Consider the following 22365-nt stretch of genomic DNA (forward strand, 5'->3'; position numbering starts at 1 on the left):
TGTGGTGGTTCAAGCCTGTAATTCTAGCAGCTTGGGTGAATAAGGCAGGAGGATCACATATTTGAAACCAGACTCAGCAACTTAGTGAAGTTGTAAGCAACCTAGAGGGACCATATTAAAACAAACAACAACAGCAACAAAAGCTGGGGATGCGGCTTAAAGGTTAAGTATGCCCTTAAGTTCAATTCCTAGTTAAAGAAAGAAAGAAGAAAGAAAGAAAGAAAGAAAGAAAGAAAGAAAGAAAGAAAGAAAGAAAGAAAGAAAGAAAGAAAGGAGAAAAGAAAAGAAAAAAATAACACCCCTCACAGCCCAAAACTGTCCAGGGAATTATGACAAAGAGCCATCATCCAAAAGATGAGAATTTCAAGTGAACTAATGGGGAAAAAGAGTCAGAGAAAGTGTCTCTGAAAATTATTTGCCCAGGTGATATAACTAGTAGTATGGCAGCGGTTATAGAAATCTGAAGGGTGGTATCACCTTGGGGTCTCTTAACCACACTCTCTTTTAATTGGACATTAGATGCTAGGTGCCCAAAGCAGGTGGGATATGAATGGTGAGAATTTTTCTACTTTCATCTACATTTTTAAAATAATTAGGGGTAAATAAGTTTGGATTTGGCATTCATGAGCTTTTGAACTAATGGTATTCTGTCTGTAGTGAAGATGTAATTTAGGAGCAAACACTTGGAGCAACCACGGAGTTATCTGATGCCACTCAAGAACAGGAAAAATTGAAAATCAGAACAAGGAAGAGGCCTGCTAAGCAGGGTGACAAAGGCCTGCTGGAATGCTGGCAGTTATTTTGCAAGATTCCAGGGTCCTTGGATGATAGGACATGACAAACCACAGGGACATTTGGGACATGTGAGTTAGAGCCTCAAGGGAGAAAATGTGCCCAGCAGGGACACACGGGGCTGCACCCACAGGCTGGGACATAGCAATCTGAGGTACTAGGGGCATCTTATGTATGCACAGTGGAATGGGATTAGCTGAATTTGATGGGCTCCCTGAGGATTGACATTTTGATCATCTTCTTGGGCTCTTGAATATGGAAGTGCTGTCCAGGGTGGCAGGGTCTCTGGCCCTGGAAATCCCATGGAGCCCCTGCCTGGAGTTCCTGGCCTCCTCATCCATGACTATCCCCCTTGGTCAGCTTTCTATGTTATCCCCAGGGCCCTTGCCATAAACTTCTCCCTCTAGAACTTTCCCATCCCCATTTATCACATGGACTACCCACTCATTCACTCTGGATTTTGCTTGGACATGAGCTTTTCAACAGTTTGGAGGTTCCCTCCTCTCATCCCTGTCTCCAACAGACAATCTCTGTGCCCCCCACATTGTGCCCATTGCCCTTTACCTTTCCTGATCTACTCTATATTTACTTTTTTCTCTCTCCCCTCTCAAAATTATAAGCTCCAATTACATTCTATCCCCAATGCCTAGAACAGAGATGCTCAATAAATGTTCAGAAAATCCTGAATCAACATCTGCCACAGGAACTCAGCACACACCACCCAATTTCACAGACCCTTTCTCTACCTAAACTTGTTTCTGAAGAGCTGAGATGTGAGGCCATGTTTCCAACAGAAACTGATGTGTAAGTGGAATCCCATCATGCCGCCCAAAGAATCCACTGTCAACTCTCCTCTCACTGGTGAAACAGATCACATGACCAAGTCTGAGGGCAACAGAATCTAGGCTGGACTCTGCCCAATGGGAAAGATAAAATAATTTAATTCATGTCAGCTGCTAACATTTATCATCATCACATGGTCATCATCCTCTTCATGACATCATTCCCATCAACATTATGTCACTATCATTGGCATAACCATTGCTGTCATCACCATCATAATCATTGTCATCATTATTGCCACTGCCATCATCATCATCACCATCATCACCATCACCATCATTGTCATCATGATCATTGCCATCATCAGCATCACCAGAAACTCTGAGGAGAGACAACAATTCATAGAGTCAGCCTCTTCCATCAAGCTCATAAGCAAAGGTGGCACAAGAAATTTTCATGGCTAAGAATCTAGTGATGATGTGGTTTTGTTCATCCAGCAAAGATGGGTGTGAAGTTCATGTGTGAGCACATGAGGGCCTGGTGAGCACATCATGATAAAGCCTGAGAGTGACCTGCTGTGCCCACTGAGGCAAGTATCTTTCTCACATGAAAATCAATCAGCCTGAGGAAGATAAATGCACATTATGGGTAAAATACAAATGTGAGATTGTGAAGAGCAGAGCAGTAACAAATTTAGTGTCAGGCAGTAAACTTCACTGTTATTCACTCCAGTTTGAAGAAAAACATAACATAATTAACAAGGTTGCATGTTTCCTAAGAATGTTTTTAACCTGATATCCTGGAATAATGACTGTCATCTCTATTTCAAAACTTACTGGGTAATCCACGTGAACTTTCATTGTTTCATGGGGAAAGAAATCCATCAGTTTGTTAAAGCTAACAAGGGCCATCGATTTTACTTATTATTTGTAGTTTCTTAACTAGTTTTTTGCTTTGGTCTTTTTGGTGTCTCACATTTTCTCATGGGGATAAGTTATTATTGCCCCACAGGTAGCTGTCTTGGAGGAGAAAACCAGTAGTGAGTCAAAGAGATGGTCATGATAAAGAATAATGGGACATCAGACGTCTGTGGACCAAACACAGAATTAGACTCGTGTACAAAACAGAAGTGCTCCTCAAAAGTGCTGCCTGGAAAATCCCCTGAATGGGTCATGGAAAAGATCACTTTGTCTTTTAAGTTTCTGTCCTTGATTTCTCTTTGGCCTCCAGTGGGCAGAGGCCCCTGCCAAGTGAGCATGAAGTGCATCCTTTCCCTGGCTATTAGGAAGGTAGCTTTGCCCCCCACCACCCAATTCTGCAGAAAGAGACATCACATTAAAATGCTTTGTGAGACTGCCATATGTCACTCCATCCTCTTATACACTCTGCAATAAGTAGGCTTTCCCAAAACCAAAAAGGGACATGGTGACAGGGTAACACAGGAGAAAGAGAGTGGGCTGCATAGCATTCATGGTTCAAATCACAGCTGTCTTTTCACATGGCCTCTGCATTTTGTTTTAGTGTCCATGCCTCAATCTCCTCAAACTTAAAATGAGAAGAGGATCCATCAGCCAGGATGATGCAGTTGAAACTGGCAGGGCAGTTTTTCCATGAAAATTACCTTGTGTGTTCAGATGTTCAAAGCTGGATATGACTGCCTAGGTGTGCCAGTGAGACACAGATCCTCATGTGAAGTTGAGTGCAATTTCGCCACATGGAGTTGGTCCAAGGCTCCTCAGCATTGAGGCCCTGGGTCTCAAGCATGTAGTCAGCCAGGATGCCACCGGTGACTTTACCTGACTGCTTAATGACCTGAGCACAGGACCATGAAGCACCAGCTCTGCCCCGCCCCCCCACTGCCTGATCTCAGCAGCAGCTGTGAAGTCAGATTTGTGCTCTCCAGAAAGAAATGGAGACACGAGTCCAAGAGGTCAGGCCCCTCTTCCCACAAGTAGCACTCTTTAAGGACCAAATCCAGATTGATAGTCACACTTCTTTATCCACAATACATAGAACCTCAAAGATGCCCCCTTCATCTTTCCCAGGTAAATTCAGGCAAGAGCACTGGGCTTGTGATCCTCTCAGCAGGTCTTTGACCACTGAGTTCCCAAACAGAGCCTTCCTCCAATCCAAGTGAACTATGTCCAAGGCCATATTTTCATGAAATACCAACAGCATTCCTTCTTCTGACTCTGGGCAGACAGTGCCAGCCTCACAAGTACCAAAGGCCCCATGCCCAGAAGGGCCTCCCAGTTGTTTCTGCTGTGCTGTGCTCACCATCTTGAAATCCTCAACAATTTCATCCTTGAACCTGTGCTCTGAAAGTGCAGCCTAGTGGAACAAACGCAGTCCACAAGCACAGAATGCCTGCATCAGGCATGGCCATCCTTCCTCACCTTCCCAGTCACCTGCAGAGCCTGCAACACACCAGGAGCACATGAGGCTGGGGCTAGCAGAATGCCTTGTCAGTCAGCAGGATGCATAGTGAGTACCGTAGGTGCATCATGAGGAGGCCGGGAAGACAAGCTGCCTCAACAAGTTGCTCAGCACCTAACCACAGCTTGCTTTGAATGCAAAAAAATGAAAATAAAAAAGAGCAGCAGCATTCTAAGGAAAATGACTGACCAAAGAGCTGCCTAGTGCATTCCTGCCTCCTGTTACTCTCAAGTATTAGCCAACTGTTCAGGCTACAGTGAGGCCCACGGAGGATGCGGGGGAGAGGGCAGTGCTGAGGTGCTTCTCTTGCCAGCTCTCCTTGCTCATTGGCACACAAAAGGAATAAACTATTGATATCATCAGAAAGAGATAAATTTCAAAATAATTACACTGAGTGAAAGAAGCCAAAAAATAAAAGTTCATGTGATAGAATTCCATTTACATAAAACCCTAGAATAAGCAAACTAACCTACTGTGACAGTAGAGAAGGAGGTCAGTGGCTGCTTGTAAAAAGGGACAGAGAACCATGAGGATAGAAGTACAAAGAAATTTGGGGTGGTAATGGATTTGCTCATTCTCCTTATTGTGATGATGGTTTCCTGGGTGTGTACATGTGTCAGAACTGACAAAATCATACACTTTAAACATGAAGTCTATTGGATGCCAATTAGACCTCAATAAAACTGTCTTTAAAAAGAGCTATCTGAATTTTATAACATCTATTTTAAATTGTCCCTTTTCCATCAGCATACCGAAAATCTTTCACTGTAGCAAACTTACTCATGTAACTGCTCCAAATACACCTTTTCCTTTGACCTTTACTCTATATAAACATGACTGTAAAAGAAAATTACTATTGGATAGAAAAGTGAAGAAATTTGTCTCCCTGGATTGCTCAGTTGTCTGTTTACTGGCTTCAAATGAAGTCTGAATGTTTAGCTAAACTACCAGTACTGAAGGCTCAGTCACTGGATACTGAAAACATTACTTTTGCAAGCTGCCCTAAAGCAATTCTCTAATTCAAATAAATATTTACTGCGCATGTGCTCTCTGTATGGCACTGTTGAAAGTGCTGGATATCATGCAGAATAGACAGGACCAAATTACAAAGTTATTCCATGTCTTCTTTTGGAATAATTTGTAAAGTTTAGAAACACTTTTTTTTTTCAATATTTATTTTTTAGTTTTCATCGGACACAACATCTTTGTTTGTATGTGGTGCTGAGGATCGAACCTGGGCCACACACATGCCAGGAGACCACACTACCACTTGAGCCACATCCCCAGCCCAAGTTTAGCAACACTTAAATCACATGATGAAAGAATAGCAATGGAAACATGCCACAGCCTAGAAAAGTGATTCTTCTAATTAAAGGTTAAAATGTTAAATTTCAACAATAACATGACTAAAGAACTGTATCCTAACAGCTTAGAATTCCAAAATGACAAGTATCTCTCATATCTTAAGTGAACTCAGAAAAAAAGATTAAAAATTATTCCACACACAGCAAGTATAGAGTCTACCAGCTCTAAGAGGTCATTCTGGCTTAGAAATATAAAAGGATGTGGGCTGGGGATGTGGCTCAAGCGATAGCATGCTCGCCTGGCATGTGTGAGGCCTGGGTTCGATCCTCAGCACCACATACAAAGATGTTGTGTCCGCTGAAAACTAAAAAATAAGTATTAAAATTCTCTCTCTCTTTTAAAAAAAAAAAAAGAAAGAAAAGAAAAAAAAAGAAAAAAGAAATATAAAAGGATGTGAAGACAGACCCCAAATGATTTTTTTTTAAATACCAATAACAAACAGGAAATTAAATATAACACTCTAAGAGCATATTCTTCATTACTGAGCTCAGCTAACTGGACCAAGAATGGAAATTACTATATCTTATAGAAGATACAACCTTAATTATTCATCATAAATTATTCATCCATAGCTCTGCCACAATATTCAAGACATTTTACAGCTTAGCAAGGACATCCATTTGAAAACCATCCACTATCTTTTTCCCTTGCAATGATACTATCCTTTAAGGTTGTTTCTCTAAAAGAACCCAACACCTGCTCCATTTGTGTACAATGAATTGAAGCATTTTCTACTCTCATGTAAAACTGATTAGAACTAGTGAATAATTAAAAAAAAGGAACCCAACAAACTCATGCCACGTCCACCAAAATCTATAAAAATCACTTGTTACCGATAATTGTGAATGGCATGTGCTTCAGATTCCCTTAGAAAGTTACTCTTCTTCTAATTTTTTTCAGGTTCTTCAGAACTGTCATGTTTTGTGTTCTCAAAGGTACAATTTTGCTAAACCATAAGCTTTTAGTGAATTTTGACTGACATGATTACTCTGCACGTGTTCCAAACACATCATACCCAAATTCATATCTACATTAAACACTAGTAATCCTCAGTGTTCAGTAACCATGGAACCTAGATTATGAGCTCTGCAAGCACAATATCCAAGTATTCTCATCTTCACTGATAAGCAGTATCCACTAAACAAAAGACAAAACCAACCATAGTATTCAGTCATTGCATCTTGTATTTATTGATTTTTAGAGTTTTACAAATGAAAATGGCTTGCTTTAGGTAAATTGGTGAAAAAAGCACAGAAATTTAACTGCTTATAGTTAAAATTATGAAAATTTACATCTCACCTCTGATAACTGATTTTAATTAAAATTGTGAAATAACACCTGCTACAGCTTGAGTTCCATTGAAGCTAAGAGCCAATTTGTGGTTCCTTGTGATACCTCTGCTGTCAATTACTGCCCTCCTGTTGCATTTTACTTTGAAGAAAAACACTGTTGTGTGGAGTAAGATTTACTTGTAATTTGAAATGTTCTTGGCACTGTGCTTACCAGTTGATATGCAGCAGCTCTGCTCATCCTCACAACAATGCTATGATGGAGAATATTATAGACAGGTAGAGTCTAACTGACCTTAATATACTTGTCCAAGGTCACGGAGCTACTTCCCATTACTAACAGCACAGAGTATTATCTTGAATCTTCTATCAAGAGGGCCCTAAAATTGGACCACACCTGCCAGAGAATATGGATTCATCCCACCATGAGTACCTCCCATTTAATCTCAGAAAATTTATTTTTCTCTAATTCACCTTAATCTGACCATCTGCCTTGGCATGGAGGAGAAAAAAACATAGTGGCAGAGCTGGTGTGGGCAACAATTTATCTTCCAAGTTTTGGCATTCAGCTAGCCTTCATTGTCATATCTTGCAAAACCAGGCAAGATCAAGATCTCTTTAGTAAAATGACATCTATGGAATGGCCTTACCAGCAATGCTATTATCAATCCTGACCATGTTTAAAGTGACTTTAAATATTCAAAACAATTTTGATCTTAAATGTAGTAGTATTTATCACATAAGCAAATGATTCGTGTCATGTTATAACACATAAGATATATAAATGAGTAATTTATCCTTCATTCCTCAAAAAATGACTTTGTATTTCATTAATGAAAACAGAACAATGAGTTGTCTATGGAACTGAGTATCAAACCCAAGGCCTCACACGTGTGAGGCAAGCCACATCCCCAGCCCTGAATGCTGGTGTTTGAATGATGCTGTTGGAGTAAGAGTGTAGTGCCAGCCCAGCCTTCCACTGTCCTCTGATCAAAATTCCTATTTAACTGCTACACACACTGAAGTTTCATGGATTACATCCAGAAAAGAAGTTTACAGAAACCATATAACTTCCACCCTTTTAGAATTGCTGTACACTATATTGTACTCTTTGAGATGCAGAAAGAAATTTCAATTCAGACTTCACTAACATAGGAGCAAGAACCAATTAAACAGCATCTACTGTTCTTTGTCCATTAAGAAAGATTGCTCAGCCAGTTTGGTGGCACACACCTATAATCCCAGTGGCTTGTAAACATGAAGCAGGAGGATTGCAAGTTCAAACCCAGCCTTAGCAATTTAGTGAGGCTCTTAGCAACTTAACAGAACCTTGTCTCAAGAAAAAAGAAAAAAAAAATAGTTGGGGATGTGGCTCAGTGATTGAGCACCCTGAGCTCAATTCCTGGTACAAAAAAGTCAGAAAACATAAAAACAGAATAAGCTGCACTATATAAAATTAATTTTAATTACTTTATCTAAGAGCTAATAAAGGTACCTCTGAAAATCCATGCTAGTCTCTCGAAAGTCATAGCAAAGAAAATAACCAATCCCTAGAGAGGCTTCTATTAGTGAATGAAGTCAAGTGAATTGTCACAGAAACATTACATCTTGACAGTCACATCCCAAACTAAGCTGGTCTAAAAGTGAACTCTGTTTACTTCCTGCATTCTAGTCTACTCACTTGTGAACCTTGTTCTTGCACAGAAATGCTGTCATCATGGTCTACCCAGGCCACAAATTCTGAGGCATTCCCAACCTTCCCCTTCAGATCTTAACATCTGGCCAAGCCAGCTTGAATAACCAAAGAGGAACAGATGGCTCTGCTCCACAATCCTCCCCCACTTCTGGCAATGCTAGTGATGAGGGCCAGGAGCTCCCAGCAAAGCTTCTGCCTGAGCAGGGGGCACAAAACCCAAGGCTAAGAGCGATCTTGGGGGCTGGGGTTGTGGCTCAGTGGTAAGCAATGGCCTAGCATGTGTGAGGCACCAGGTTTAATTCTCAGCACCACATAAATATAAACAAAATAAAGTTCATCAAAAACTAATATATATATATATTATATAAATTCAAAAAAAAAAAAGAGTGCTCTTGGGATTTTAAAAAGCACAGCTGGAAGGAGACCCTCTTTCCTCCCTCTTGTGGGAGAGCCTGAGTATGGCCCCTGCTCTGTCGCTTAGCCCTCAAGGGCCTATAATCATGCTGGCTTCAGTGGCATTTCATTCCTTTGAAACTTTCTTCAGAAATCTTCTTTCTTCAGTAATCCTCCTTTTAACTTATTATGGTTGATTGCAGCCAAGCATCCGGACTTGCACCTTCTAAACATTTCCAGTCTGTGAGTCCACCTCTATCAGCAGTGTCCTAGCTCAGGTCCTCATTGGTTCTCATCTGGACTAGTCCCACAGCCCCACAAGTCTCCTGTCTCTAGTCCACACAAACAGCTTCTGAGGTACAGATAATAGGAGGGACCACGTTCCCCACACACACCCAAACTCATCAATAGCTCTCCATTATTAAAGAAAGATCTAAATTCCGTAACAGGACTTGCCCAAATCTCTATATACAATCTTCCCCTCCAGTCAAACAGCTGTTCCTCCTTGACTCACATTTTAGCTCTGACTACCCAAAACTGCTTGGGTTTCGTCTGGAGCTCAGATACACACACCCACCACACTGAATTAATTAGTAAGTAGAAAGTTCCCATTCTTGAAAACCTGAAGAAATCAAAGAAATGTGGCTTTCTTCCGGCTTGCTTCTAGGTATCAAAGTCATCACTTTGATGTCTACATTTCATTACATCAATATCCCTAAATATTGCTGTAACAAATAACTGATGCCAATGTACATAACACACACAGCAGCAGCAAATGTCTGAAAGGAAGAATCACAGGCTATAACAAAAGGTTCTGATCACCGATGAATCTATGCAGACAGAGCACCATCACCGACTCCCTGAGAGGCATTCTCACCCAGAGTGCCCCTCTTCCTCCACTGGTGCCACTACCCTCTGTAGAAATCTGTAGCCGGGCACATGACCTCTGGTTCCTTAAGGACAGGACCATGTTCCAAGCATCCCTGGATCTCCAAGTACAGTCAAGTCCTCAGAATTCATTAGACACCTGTAAATATTTACAGAATAATGTGTGCATTCGGAGCTAAGCAGAAAAATCAAAGACATTTTCTGATTTTACAAAAGTGCACTGGAAATCAAGTTAGAAAACTTGAGCTTCATTCATTAAATGTGATGAAAATATTTGAAAACAAAAAATATCTTTAATATCTCTAACCCATTGTGTAGTTAACTAAATGATCATTGTTTCTGTAGAAAAAAAAATAATGGAAGATGTTGAGAAATAAGGTCTTTTTTTTTAACTTATAGAAAATTTCAGAGAAAATTGTATAAGCAGTCAAAAAACTGGTAAATTGGACTTGAACAAAAAACCTATTGGACTTATAAGAATGAAAAGACTATAGAATAAGAAAAAAATGTATACTTCATATATCTGATAAGTGTACATTTGTGTATATCCAGAATTCAGAAGAACTATTACAACCAAACAAGAAAAAGACAGCTCAATTTTTAAAATGGGTAAAGAATCTGAATAGGCATTTGTCTAACAAAGATAAACAATGGCTAACAAGTACATGAAGATATTGAATATCATTAGTTATCAGGGAAATGCAAATAAAAACCACAATGCAATGCCACTTCATACCCATTAGGATGACCACTATGGAAAAATACCATGGCACAATGTTGGCAAAGATATGGAGAAATGGAATCTTCAAACATTGCTGATGGGAATACAAAATGGTTGAGTCACCTTATAAAACAGTCTGGCAGAGTTACTTATGGCCCATAAATTTCAATCCTAAGTATCTACCCAAAAGAAAACAGAATCAACTCAAAAACACAAATATTCACAGCAGCATGATCATAAGAACCACAAAGTGAAAGTCACCCAAATATCCATCAACTGATAAATGGATAAACAAACTGCAGTGTATCTATATAACAGAACACTATTTAGCAATAAAAGGAATGAAGTTCTGATATGTGCTACCTCAAAAACAGGCTAAAAAAACAGATACAAAGAGCCATATATTGAATGATTACATTTATATATCATGTCCAGAACAAGTAAATCCACAAAGAGAGAAAGAAGATTCATGCCTACATGGAGCAAGAATGAGTGGAGACTGACTGCTAAATAAAGGCCATGGGTCTTCTTTGGGTATGACAAATGTGTTTCAGTATTAGATAGCTGGATAGGCACACAACTGTGTGAATATACTAAAACTCAGTGAATTGCACTTTTAAGGAGTGACCTTGATGGTAATGTGAATTATATATCAATAAAGCTGTTATTTTTGAAAATGGCTGCCCAAATCATATACTAACACCTCTTCACAAGGGTCTGGTTGAATCACTCTGCCTGTGACAGAATAAGCTGTCAGAAAAACACACAATCTGTTCAAATTTGAAAATAATCTATGTTCCTAACAATAAATTCCTATTTCAACCAACCATAAAACCAGATCCAAAGTAGAAAGAGCAAAAAATAAAAGAGCATGCAATTCAACAATTAGCTGGAAGGTTACAGAATGAAACTAACCAAAGACTGTCTACCCAACTTTCCAATCAAATGATTACTTACTCTGCCAGTCTAAATTAAACTTTATGACTAATATAGAAAGAAACTGTTTCAAATACAGAAAATCCAACCCATTTAATATGTAATAAAGTCTTTTTTTTGGGAGGGGGTAGTTGTAGATGGACATAATTGCTTTATTTATTTGTTTGGTTTTTGTTTATTTATTTATTTATTGTGGTGCTGATGATCAAACCCAATGCCTCACACATGCCAGGCAGATGGCTCTACACTGACCCATAATCCCATCCCTGTAATAAATTCTTAATATTTATTTAAATGTAGTATAAAAATTTTAACAAATGGAGCTAACAGGAGAATTAAAGAAAAAGGCCTTCATTTTTATTACAACTTCTGTTTAATCCCACACTTTCCAGGAATATTTTTAGTAGGTTTTAGGGCACAAAATTAAAGAAATTAACTCATCAGTAAAATGAAAGGCACTGTATAAACAAATTCCTGTACTTCCACAGAAAAGATTCAAAAACCTAAAACTTGAATATTTTAGAAAACAAATAAGATTTCATCATTAGCCACAATAAGATACCAAAAGGAAAAGTCCAGGAAAATCTCATTAATTTGGCCCAATAAGGAAGACTCAGTAATTTCAAGTCTGCCTTGATTTAATTTATATTAAGAAATAATTGCTAGGGGCTGAGGTTGTGGCTCAGCAGTAGAGTGCTTGCCTGGCACATCAGGGCCCTGGGTTCAATCCTCAGCACCACATATAAATCAATAAAATAAAGGTACTGTATCCAACTACAAATATATTATATATATATATTAAAAAAGAAATAATCGCTAGGCAAAATAAAGTGCAAATAAAACTTGCTAGAGTATTATTTAAATGATTTTAAAAGTTTCACATGCAAATCACTTCTGCAAAAATAATAATTAAAACAAGTTACATGTATTCTTTAGAATCCTGTATTCTAATAGGAATAAAGTATATAAAATAGAGACTAAAATCTATTAAATCATTAATTGTTCCATCTCTCTGTTTACTTTGGCTGTGAAAAAGTAGTTCAGGAGTCAGAAAAGCTTCACAGGCAAGTCTCAGACAAAAACTTATTCATTCTACTCAAAGTCTAGCAATCTAATTTTCTGCTTTTATTTTAAAAAATGTGAACCAGGGCTGGGGATGTGGCTCAAGTGGTAGCGCGCTCGCCTGGCATGCGTGCGGCCCGGGTTCGATCCTCAGCACCACATACAAAGATGTTGTGTCCTCCAAAAAACTAAAAAAATAAATATTAAAATTCTAAAAAAAAAAAAATGTGAACCATACAATTATATTTACTTTATTTGGGGGGGCATTTACTTTATCATTATTTTCAAACAACATATTGTGAAAAATATTGCTGTCTATACTGAGAAACATAAACAGATCTTAAACAAGATCCAGCAGCATACTAAGTTTAAATACTTACTCTGCCCATTACAAAAAAAAAAAAAAAAAGATTTAAAATAAAGGACTTATGTGATTCTAAAAACTAAATAGAATATAGTCCACATCAAAATTTGAAATAAAGTACCATCGAATATTATGGCAGCAAGTGCCATACAGTTATGCACATCTAAATTTAAAAGAAACCATGGTACTCTTCTCTAAATTAAAATGTATACTATTCTCTTTTGCATCTTTAACTTAATAATGACAATATACATCAACCATTGGGAGGTTGAGGCTGAGGCAGGAGGATCCTACATTCAAGACCAGTCTTAGGAACTTAGTGAGGCCCTAAGCAACTTAGCAAGATCCTGTCTAAAATTTTTAAAAAAATAAACAAAAGGTCTGGGGATGTGTTTCAGTGGCAAAGTGCCCCTAGATTCAATCCCCAGTACCAAAAAATTAAACAAAGAAGTTAAATACTGATTTGGGTGTCTGTGGATACCTACCAGGTAGGTAGGTATTCAGTGCTGAATGAAAACTGGTGAATAAATAGCCAGTTAGACCATATTGTCCCAGCCTTGGGTTATTCAGTAAACAATGTTAATTGAAGTGAAAAGAAAAGCACTCTCAGGAAAGGCAATCTAGATGTACTTTATATATAGAAGACAGTTCAAAGAATAAACAGTAGGTCAATGATAAAGTTGTGAATCTGCTTCATGTGAGACCATCTTTATATGTAACTCTTATTTGACTGAAATAAAATCTAAAGCAAACAAAATTAAAAATCATATTTACATCAGGAAGTGATAAAATCTTTGGACAGAAGAGATACACATAGTTTTAGACATGATCGCACATTCATATAGTTTACATAAGTCATAAAAACTATATTATCACCCAATTATGGAAATAATATTCTGTATGCTATTCAGCCATTGGTATCCATGTTTGAAAATTGTTAAGAAATTTATTTTGAATGTTACTTTAGGCTTCCCTTCAGGTGAATAAAACACAAAAGTACTGCTCTTTGCAGAAGAAAACATTCTGTATTCAAAACAATTATAGCTGGTTGATCAAGTTTTCAAATATTTTTTTAATATTTACTTTTTAGGTTTTTTTTTTTTTTTTTTTTTTTCCCACAGTGGACACAATCTTTTTATTTTATTTTTATGTGGTGCTGAGGATTGAACCCAGTGCCTCATACAGTCCAGGCTAGTGTACTACCACTTGAGCCACATCCCCAACCCTCAAGTTTTCAAATATTAACAATGAGTTAAAATCAAGGCAAAAGACCTAAAAAGAACTCAAAATATTTAAATATTTTCATCACATTTAATGCCTAAGAATATCTGACATGTACGAATCACTTGTACGTTCTTAAGGAAGAGAATTATTTAGTTAATAAGAATGTTGAATGAAAGAAATCTTTGAATAACACAAGGTTTCCTTCAATAGTTTACAGTGGAACATACCTATAATCCCAGAAACTCAGGAGACTGAGGCAGGAGAATCACACGTTCAAGGATAGCCTCAGCAACTTAGCGAGGCCCTGTCTCAAAATTAAAAAAATAAAATAAAATAAAATAAAAGGTGCTGGGGATCTAATTTACTAGTGAAGTACCCCTGGGTTCGATCCCCAGTACCAATAAAAAACATGTTATCTCAAAAATGTACTTTTTTTTCCTATTGGATTAGCAAAGATTAAAAAGATTAACAAAATTGGTGTGAGCAAGGGTTTTGAGAATAGGATTCTCATGGACATTGAGGGGGACAGTTTTTACAGATAACAGCTTAGCTATATTTATAAATATTTTAAATGTACATAGGGCTGGGGATGTGGCTCAAGCGGTAGAGCGCTCACCTGGCATGCGTGCGGCCCGGGTTCAATCCTCAGAACCACATACAAACAAAGATGTTGTGTCCGCCGAGAACTAAAAAATAAATATTAAAATTCTCTCTCTCTCTCTCTCTCTCTCTCTCTCTCTCTCTCTCTCTCTCTCAAAATAAATAAATAAAGCATACCTATGATTATTGGTAAGCTTAAAAAAATAAAAATAAAAAAAAAATAAAATGTATATAATCTTTGACCTGGCAGTTAAATCCTCTATGAAGATAAGTGAATAAATATACTATAATCAACATACCATTATTCATAAGAAAGAAAAACAAGTAACAATCTAAATGGTTATGAAAGGAGTAGCTGGATAAAGTATGATGTCTCTAAATAATAGAAAACTAGGCAGGCAGGGCTGGGTTGTAGTCAGTGGTAGAGCACTTGCCTGGCACATGTGAAGAACAGGGTTTGATTCTCAACACTGCATATATAAAGATCTGTTGACATCTAGAAAAATAATTTAAAAAAAAACACAAAAAAACTAGGCAGCCAGTAAAATGATCACCCATGATTGTGCACATCAGGTTCAACTCACAAATATATATATATATATATATATATATATATATATATAGAACACAGTAAAAATGACCACATAGCTTCATATAGAGAGACTGCTCTGTATTTAAAGTCTTATATATTTTCATATCCATCAATAAGTTTCCAAAAGTGAGTTAATGGTGGCCATTTCTTTGTGCAGGAGTTGAGGGCTTACTTTTGTCATTATGTTGTTTTATATGGGTAAAAATTTTTCTAATTATTATTAAAAAAATCACAACAAACTTTTAAGAGAAAGTAGTGCCTCTATATCACCAAAATTACTTCAAATCTTTTCATCTTCCTATTTAAGATGAAAGAATTCATTGAATGTTGCAGTAAATGTAATACAGGATCTCCTTCTCAGAACCACACTTTAAAATGACAAGTAATAGAAATTAAAATATTAGAGTCAAAGAGATAGGGAAAGACAAACATCATTATTCAAACAGCCCACATTATTGGCATCCACCGTACCATCCAGAGGTTCTATGAACTCAAACACTCCTAACACAATATCCCTTTTACACATTAAGGAAGCAGACTAAAATAATAATAATAATAATAATAATAATAATAATAATAATAATAAAAGAATTTTTAAAATGTAAAATCATAAAACACTTACCACAGTAAAAATATTTAATTATTTTCCTGTCTTACATTCTTTCATAGCACCTTTATTATGATCCTGAAAAAAAAAGTTTGGAGAAGTTAAATAGATTTTAAATGTATACATTTAATCTGATGTTTATTTCCTTTAGATTTCTGTTTTTCTGGAACTAGACAAAACAGTTCAAAAGTACTCATGGGAAAATAAGCAAGCAAGAATTCCTAGGAATATGAAAAGCAACAAGGGGAACCTAGTTTTAAAAGATATTAAAACTTATTTAAGAAAGAAAGGTGAAGGGGGGGCCAAAGCAGTTGGAAATCACATTTTCCCAAGCATGCCTGTGTCATTTTAACTTTTGAACCATAAGAACATGCTATCTACATTAAAATAATTTTTAAACATTAAAAAGAATACTTACAGAAAGAAGAGAAAGAGACACCCATAGATAAGACTTAAAACTAAGGTTTAAAGAGATTTTTTTGCTCTGAAATTAGATGCTGAAAAGCAATCTTGGTGTGGTCATTGCAAAAAAAAAAAAAATGTTTTTCTCCCCTTCAATCAAGTTAAAATAGTCTGTTTTTAAAAAGCTATTTGAATGAGTAAGAAATTTGGAAAGGGGAGAAAAATGTACAATGAGGACACTCTAGTATAATGGTTCTCCAAGTATGGTCCCTGTACCAGCAGCATCAGCATCATGTGATAACTTGTTAAAATTAAAATTCTCAGGCTCCCACCCAGACTACTGAATCAGAAACTTTGTACTAGTCCAGCAATCCTGGTAATACTCTCAAGTCTGAGAGTCACATACCTTGTCTGGTTCTTTCCACAGGTTCATCAGTCTGCATTTCAAACAAGCTCCAGGACAGAGAACCACACTTGGATAAGCAAAGCTGAAGTCCTCCAGGGGGAAAAAGGTATGTAACCTTCATATGGTTGAGTTTCCCATGAAACCTGTCCTCAGTATCAGATGGAAAAAGTCCTTATACAGGCTTCCTAGCCAAGAGATTTCATGGAGCTAGTTTCCTACATAAACTGTGTACACAGAGAATAAATGTTTTCAAATACATTCTTATAAAAACAATAACATCTATGAATCATTGAAATTCAACTTAAGGATGTCTCACTTGAAAAAAAATTATAAGTAGACCTACAAACTTTCAGAAATAGGGCAAAGAAACAAAAATAATCCATATTCCATAAATTCTGCTTGTGTTGTCTGAACAACTTAACCTCAAATGCATTAACTGCCCACCATGTGCTTTCATGGAAAAGCACCAAGAAGTTTGTTTCCCTCAAACCCTTTTCAAAAAAATTGTCCTCATGTTGATGAACACTGGTCTTCCATTTGTTTTACACAAGGAGAAAGATCTGTATAGGCATCTTCTGAATAAAAAATTCTAGTTTAGCAGAGCACAGTGCACATGCCCAGGAGGGCAAATTTGGAGCAGTGCTGGTAGCAGCAGTGGGATTCGGACCCAAGCTGGAGCCCTCCCTGAGCCCTAGAGCTGCCACGGACTCCCACCCCGGCTCCGCGATGGCGCTCACCCATCTGTTCCCAGCCCTGCCGCCCAGCCCCAGGACCCGCGCCCCGAGCTCTCCCTCCACACCCCCCACCCCGCGGCCCCTCACCTTCCTCTTCCCTGAGCCGCCTGCCACCAACCTGCTGGCCACCATGTCGGTGGAGCTGGAGGAGGCCCTGCCGCTCCGGGCGCGGAGGGGGCCATGGGGGGGGGGGCAGCGACACGTGGGGGGGAGCCACAAGGGCCGCAGTGGCCCCAAGCGTAGGAGCAGCCGCAAAAAGAACCAGCCGGGCAAGTACAGCCGGCTGGTGGTGGAAACCTCTGCAGGCTGGGCGAGCAGCGCCTTGTCGCTGGCGGGCATCTGTGCAGAGGCCAGGAAGGTGGCGGGGTTCGGCCAGCAGAACAGCAGCACCTACCTCAAGTACTTGGTGCAGAATGACTTGCTACTGCCGGTCGAGGGCACAGGCACTACTGGCTCCTTCAAGCTCCATCGCCAAAAGCTGGTGGCCAGTTAATGGTGCGCCCCTTTTTTCGCGCCTGCCGTGCACAAACCCAAGAAGCCGGCAGCAAGGGGCCACATGGACCCCTGACCCACCAAGGGCAGCACAGCCGACAAGCAGGCGCCCCCTAAGGCCTCTGCCACGGAGGACAAGGGCAGCAGCAGCAGCAAGTCCAAGAAGGTAGCGGCTGGGAGCAAGAAGTTGAAGAAAGCAGCCAAGGTGCCCAAGGGCTGCAAGTGAGCGCCCCGGCCCCACACGCGACAACGTGGAGGGCGACCAGGGACCGTCCCCGCTGGGCCACGACCTCACCTCCCCTCCCCCACGCGCCGCTCTGGCCTCCCCTCCCCCATAAGCTGCAGGGAGATTTTTGAAACAGCCCGGGTGATGCCCTCATTGGCTCTGGCCCTTAGCAATGGCCCTCGCCATGGTTACCGCCCCACTCGGGAGCCAATGGGCAGGGCCCTGGTTGGCCAGCTGGCTGCAGCGGCCAGGCCTGGCCCCCTCCCTCTCACCACCTCTGGGCTCCCTACAATTGCTCAGGGTGCAGGGCAGTGCAGGGCAGAGCAGCGCTCCCCTCCCCCCAAGCCACAATAAAACATTGTTGACCTTTGCAAAAAAAAAAAAAATTTAGACAGAAAGATTTAGAAGTGGAAAGTGGTGGCACATGCCTGTAAAGCAACTCTGGAGGCTGAGACAAGAGTCTCTCAAATTCAAAGCCTGCCTCAGGAATGGTGAGGCACTAAGCAACTCAGTGAGATCCTGTCTCTAAATAAAACATAAAATAGGGCTGGGGATGTGGCTCTGTGGCTGAGTGCCCCTGATTTCAATCCCTGGTACTCACCCCCCTCCAAAAAAAAGAAGGATATAGAAATCTGTAACTTCTTTTTGCAAGTCACCTTTGAATAGTTTTTGGTGCTAAAAATTAACCAATGTGCTGACATTTTTATATATTTCCTATTTCATTGTCTCTGAGATGCCATCACCTTTAAGACACTTAGAACATTCTTATTCAATGTACAACTCAGAAGAAAAATTGCCATGTGGTTACAACATGCCAATTTTAAGATTCCATCCATCTCAGATGTGCATCTTAAAAATCAATGAAATGCCTTAATTATAAACCACAGAATTGTATGGTAATTTTTTTTGTTTTTGTTTTTCTTCCAATTAACTCTTATGTCTCTCAAATGTAAAACTCCATAAAGGCATGCATGTTTTGTCCATTTGACAACATTTCCTCCATGCTTAGAAACTGGAACATTTTCAATATCTGTGTAACTCATTATTTATTTAGTTTACTTAGGAATATGTGAATATGAAAAAAAAAATAATGATTTTTAACAGTATTTTTAACAGTACTGACCTCTTTTACTCTGGGACATTTTACTTGCTCAAAATAAAAAAAAAAAGTAATTATTTTCAATGTGGCTGACTTCTCAGGTCAAAGAGATTCAATACATCTCTACACAGTTGAAAATATATTCTCTTCCGAGAAGTCTTTACTTACATGTTTGTTTCCACAGCACCTTTCAATAGTAATAAGCAACAAACACCTTACAAGGTTTTTAAAAAGTCAAAATAAATATCCTTTTTAGAGTTAAACAAGAAGAAATTTTTGTTACACTGTAGCTAGCTTGAGCTAAACGCTATTTTAATTTTTCTCTATCATAACTAGCAGTGTTTCAAATGAAAAGATAAGTTGTAATGAGTCATACCATGAGGTCTGGTGTATGTACATCTATCTACATTTTCCAAATTTGCTAATATGAACACCAGCAGGTAGAAAGGGTTATTTTAAAAGTGATTACAGCTGGGCATGGTGCTGCTTCCTTGTTAATCCCAACAATCTGGGAGGCTGAAGCAGGAGGATCCCAAGTTTGAGACTGCCATTTCAAGAAGGGGAGAAAGGGCTGGAAATCAGTGGTAGAGTGCCTCTGGGTTCAACCCCTAGTAAGTAACCCACCCCCCAAAGTGATGACATGAATGTATATTCTACTCAACTCAGAAATGCTATCACACTGCTGTCACTTCCCAACTCTGTTCTCACATCAAACTGCTAAAATGATATTAGTGTTTAGATGTCAACATTTCCAATGTGAGTTCCCATTAAACACAAACACAACCTTACCTTCCAAGATTCTAGAATAATTGACAAAGGTGTCACTGTTACCGCTGTTGACCACTGACGAGTCCTTGCTTCCCCAATGTTGAAGAATAATACCAGAGAAGCATACTGAGCAAGGTCAGAGTAGAAATTAGAAGTTTGTTAAAGGACAGCAGAAAAGATTTCTCCCGGAGGAAGAAGGGGACCCAAGAGGTGGAATATGTGGAAGTGCCATTGTTTCCCCTTTTTATAGTTCTTTCAGTGATGTACCCTAGGTTGGAAGGCCTGAGGGGTGGGACACAGGTGGGCCAAAGAAGTAATCTGGGCAGGAAGGACTTCATTACCACTTCTTTGGGATGGGCTATCTTCAAATCTTTTGGGGCTGTTCATTAACATTTCTTTGGGATGGACTTTGGGCCTAGGGCTTTTCTGGGGACTTCATTAACATTCCATGAGTTGTCCTGCATTTCCCAAAATTCATTCTCAACATGGCCTCCATTTTATATCTTACTCAATATTAGACCCGATTTACCTAACTACACTGACTATCTAACTTTAAATCTGGCTTCATCACTAACCAAGATCATGGCCTTTTTTATATGGCAGACACATCAGAAAAAATAATTTTCCCAGAAAGAAGTTGTTTGTCATCCCGTTCTTGTTAAAATAAAGTAGATAATGGATATGTTCTTAATAGTATTCTCAAAGAGGCAGAACAGTCCTTAAGGAAAATTTTTAGTTATCAAAGATATTGAGGGACACCTGTAAGGGTCCCACGAAACGTCGGAGAAAGAGACCACCAAGTGACCACTCATGCAATTGGCAGAAGGGGGATTTATTGAACCAGCATGCTGGGGCTCTGTACCCACTCAAGAAGGGAAAGCAGCCCAGAGCCCCGAGCAGGGGCTGAGCACTGCTTAAGTACACTTTTTGGGGAGGGCAGAGGGCTTTGTATACATCAGAACAAATCATCATGAGGCGCGGGAAAATTGAATAACAACTCCTAAACATGATTGGTTCATTCATTGGCGGGAACAGGTCAGGCTGGAGTGATAGGTCATTCCTAAGGAGAGTACACATTCAAACTGATTGGTTCAGGCCCTGCAAGGCCTGCGTGCAGCCACACAGACCCCTTCAGTTATTCAACAATCAGACAATCAGGGGAAATGTTTACTGGGCGGTTCTAAGCATTGTCTTAACAGCTACAGAAATTTAACTCAGACCTTGCAGCTTAGAAACTTTTACAACACCCGGTCTTTTACCCTTTAACTTTTACGCTTTAACTTCAATTTCTTTTACCCTTACAACCAATTTAGTGTTTGGGGGCATTTAGTGTTTGGGGGCCAGGATCTAGGCTTCACACAATGCTTGGGTGGGATGGATCTGTATCATCAAGATTCATCCTGCTCACAAGAATTTTGATCTTAAAATGGTTTAATCAAGCCCACTTTAAATGACCATTACTTTAAGACACAATATTTAAAAGTTTTTATAGGAAACTCCACCCCTTGCCTCTAAGTATGTAAGACAAAGTAGTAAGGGGTGCTTCAGGAGAATAAGGAAACTGTCTGAAAATTAGTGCTCATTTTTTCACACTACACATTAACTCAACATAAATTTAAAATTATAGTGAGTATACATAAACTAGTATATATGCTAACAGTATGAGATGGCACATAAATCTCACCCCAATGAATCCAAAAATTTCAATCTTGTTAATATTTTACTTGTTATTACTGGCAACTGAAGGGATCCATGGAAGGGTCATAGTACAACCTGTGGGTAGACTGAGACAGCCTGTAATTGACCTTGGCATGTTATCCCTAGTTCAATCTAGCCTCTCCTTTTTATTAGTTTAAATAAGGATGTCCCAACACTAAGTGTCCCAACACTAATTTCCATCTTCATCTCCCTCTTGGATTTTCTTGTTTGAACTAGATCCTAGTACTTTTTCTTTCTTTTTTTAACCAACTCAAACTTCTTCACTAGCAGCAGGTACAACCACTCGAACACATGCTGTCCTTCACCACAGCTGAAGTTTCTGGTTATAAGTGAGACTGCAATGCATGTCATATATTGTCCTCCCTTCTACATGTAAGTGAAAGTATCACACCCACTTTCACTTATGTGTGTAGGCAGGTTCTGTTGTGTACAAACCTCACTGCTCAGTAGCAAAGTGGGCTTGATAAACATTCAATACCACGGAGAGAATACCTTGGTTCTGTGGTTGACAACCAACTGTTTCAGACTGGAATTCCGAGCTTCAAGGGTAATCAAACTTTCCTTTGCCTGAGGCAAGGCTTGGGCTCCAGTATTTCACTTTCCTTGGGTGAGTGACCACACCCCTGAAGTACAAAGCTCACTCTAAGCCCACCTCTTCTCTCTCACACAGGGCCAAATGATAGTTTAGGGGGGAAGTGAAAGGAAAGTGACCACAACACTCGGAGTGACCAAGAGATCTTTATTGCAGCAGTGCAAAAGAGGAGGAGAGAG

The 22365-nt window shown here is 39.2% G+C and overlaps 1 long non-coding RNA gene across 1 annotated transcript; it reads right to left on the minus strand.

Moving 5' to 3' along the window:
- Window positions 1-1148: 1148 nt before the first annotated feature.
- On the minus strand, window positions 1149-16846 carry LOC124103828 (uncharacterized). The gene is made up of 3 exons (XR_006855291.2): window positions 16557-16846; window positions 15764-15826; window positions 1149-1956 (listed from the first exon to the last, which is right to left on the minus strand). It is a non-coding gene; the product is annotated as an uncharacterized LOC124103828 (long non-coding RNA).
- Window positions 16847-22365: the final 5519 nt, after the last annotated feature.

This window comes from Marmota monax, unplaced genomic scaffold (assembly GCF_021218885.2).
Source record: "Marmota monax isolate L192 unplaced genomic scaffold, Marmota_monax_Labrador192_F-V1.1 WCK01_AAM20220418_F8-fsc00577, whole genome shotgun sequence".
In the NCBI taxonomy this organism is placed as follows: Eukaryota; Metazoa; Chordata; class Mammalia; order Rodentia; family Sciuridae; genus Marmota; species Marmota monax.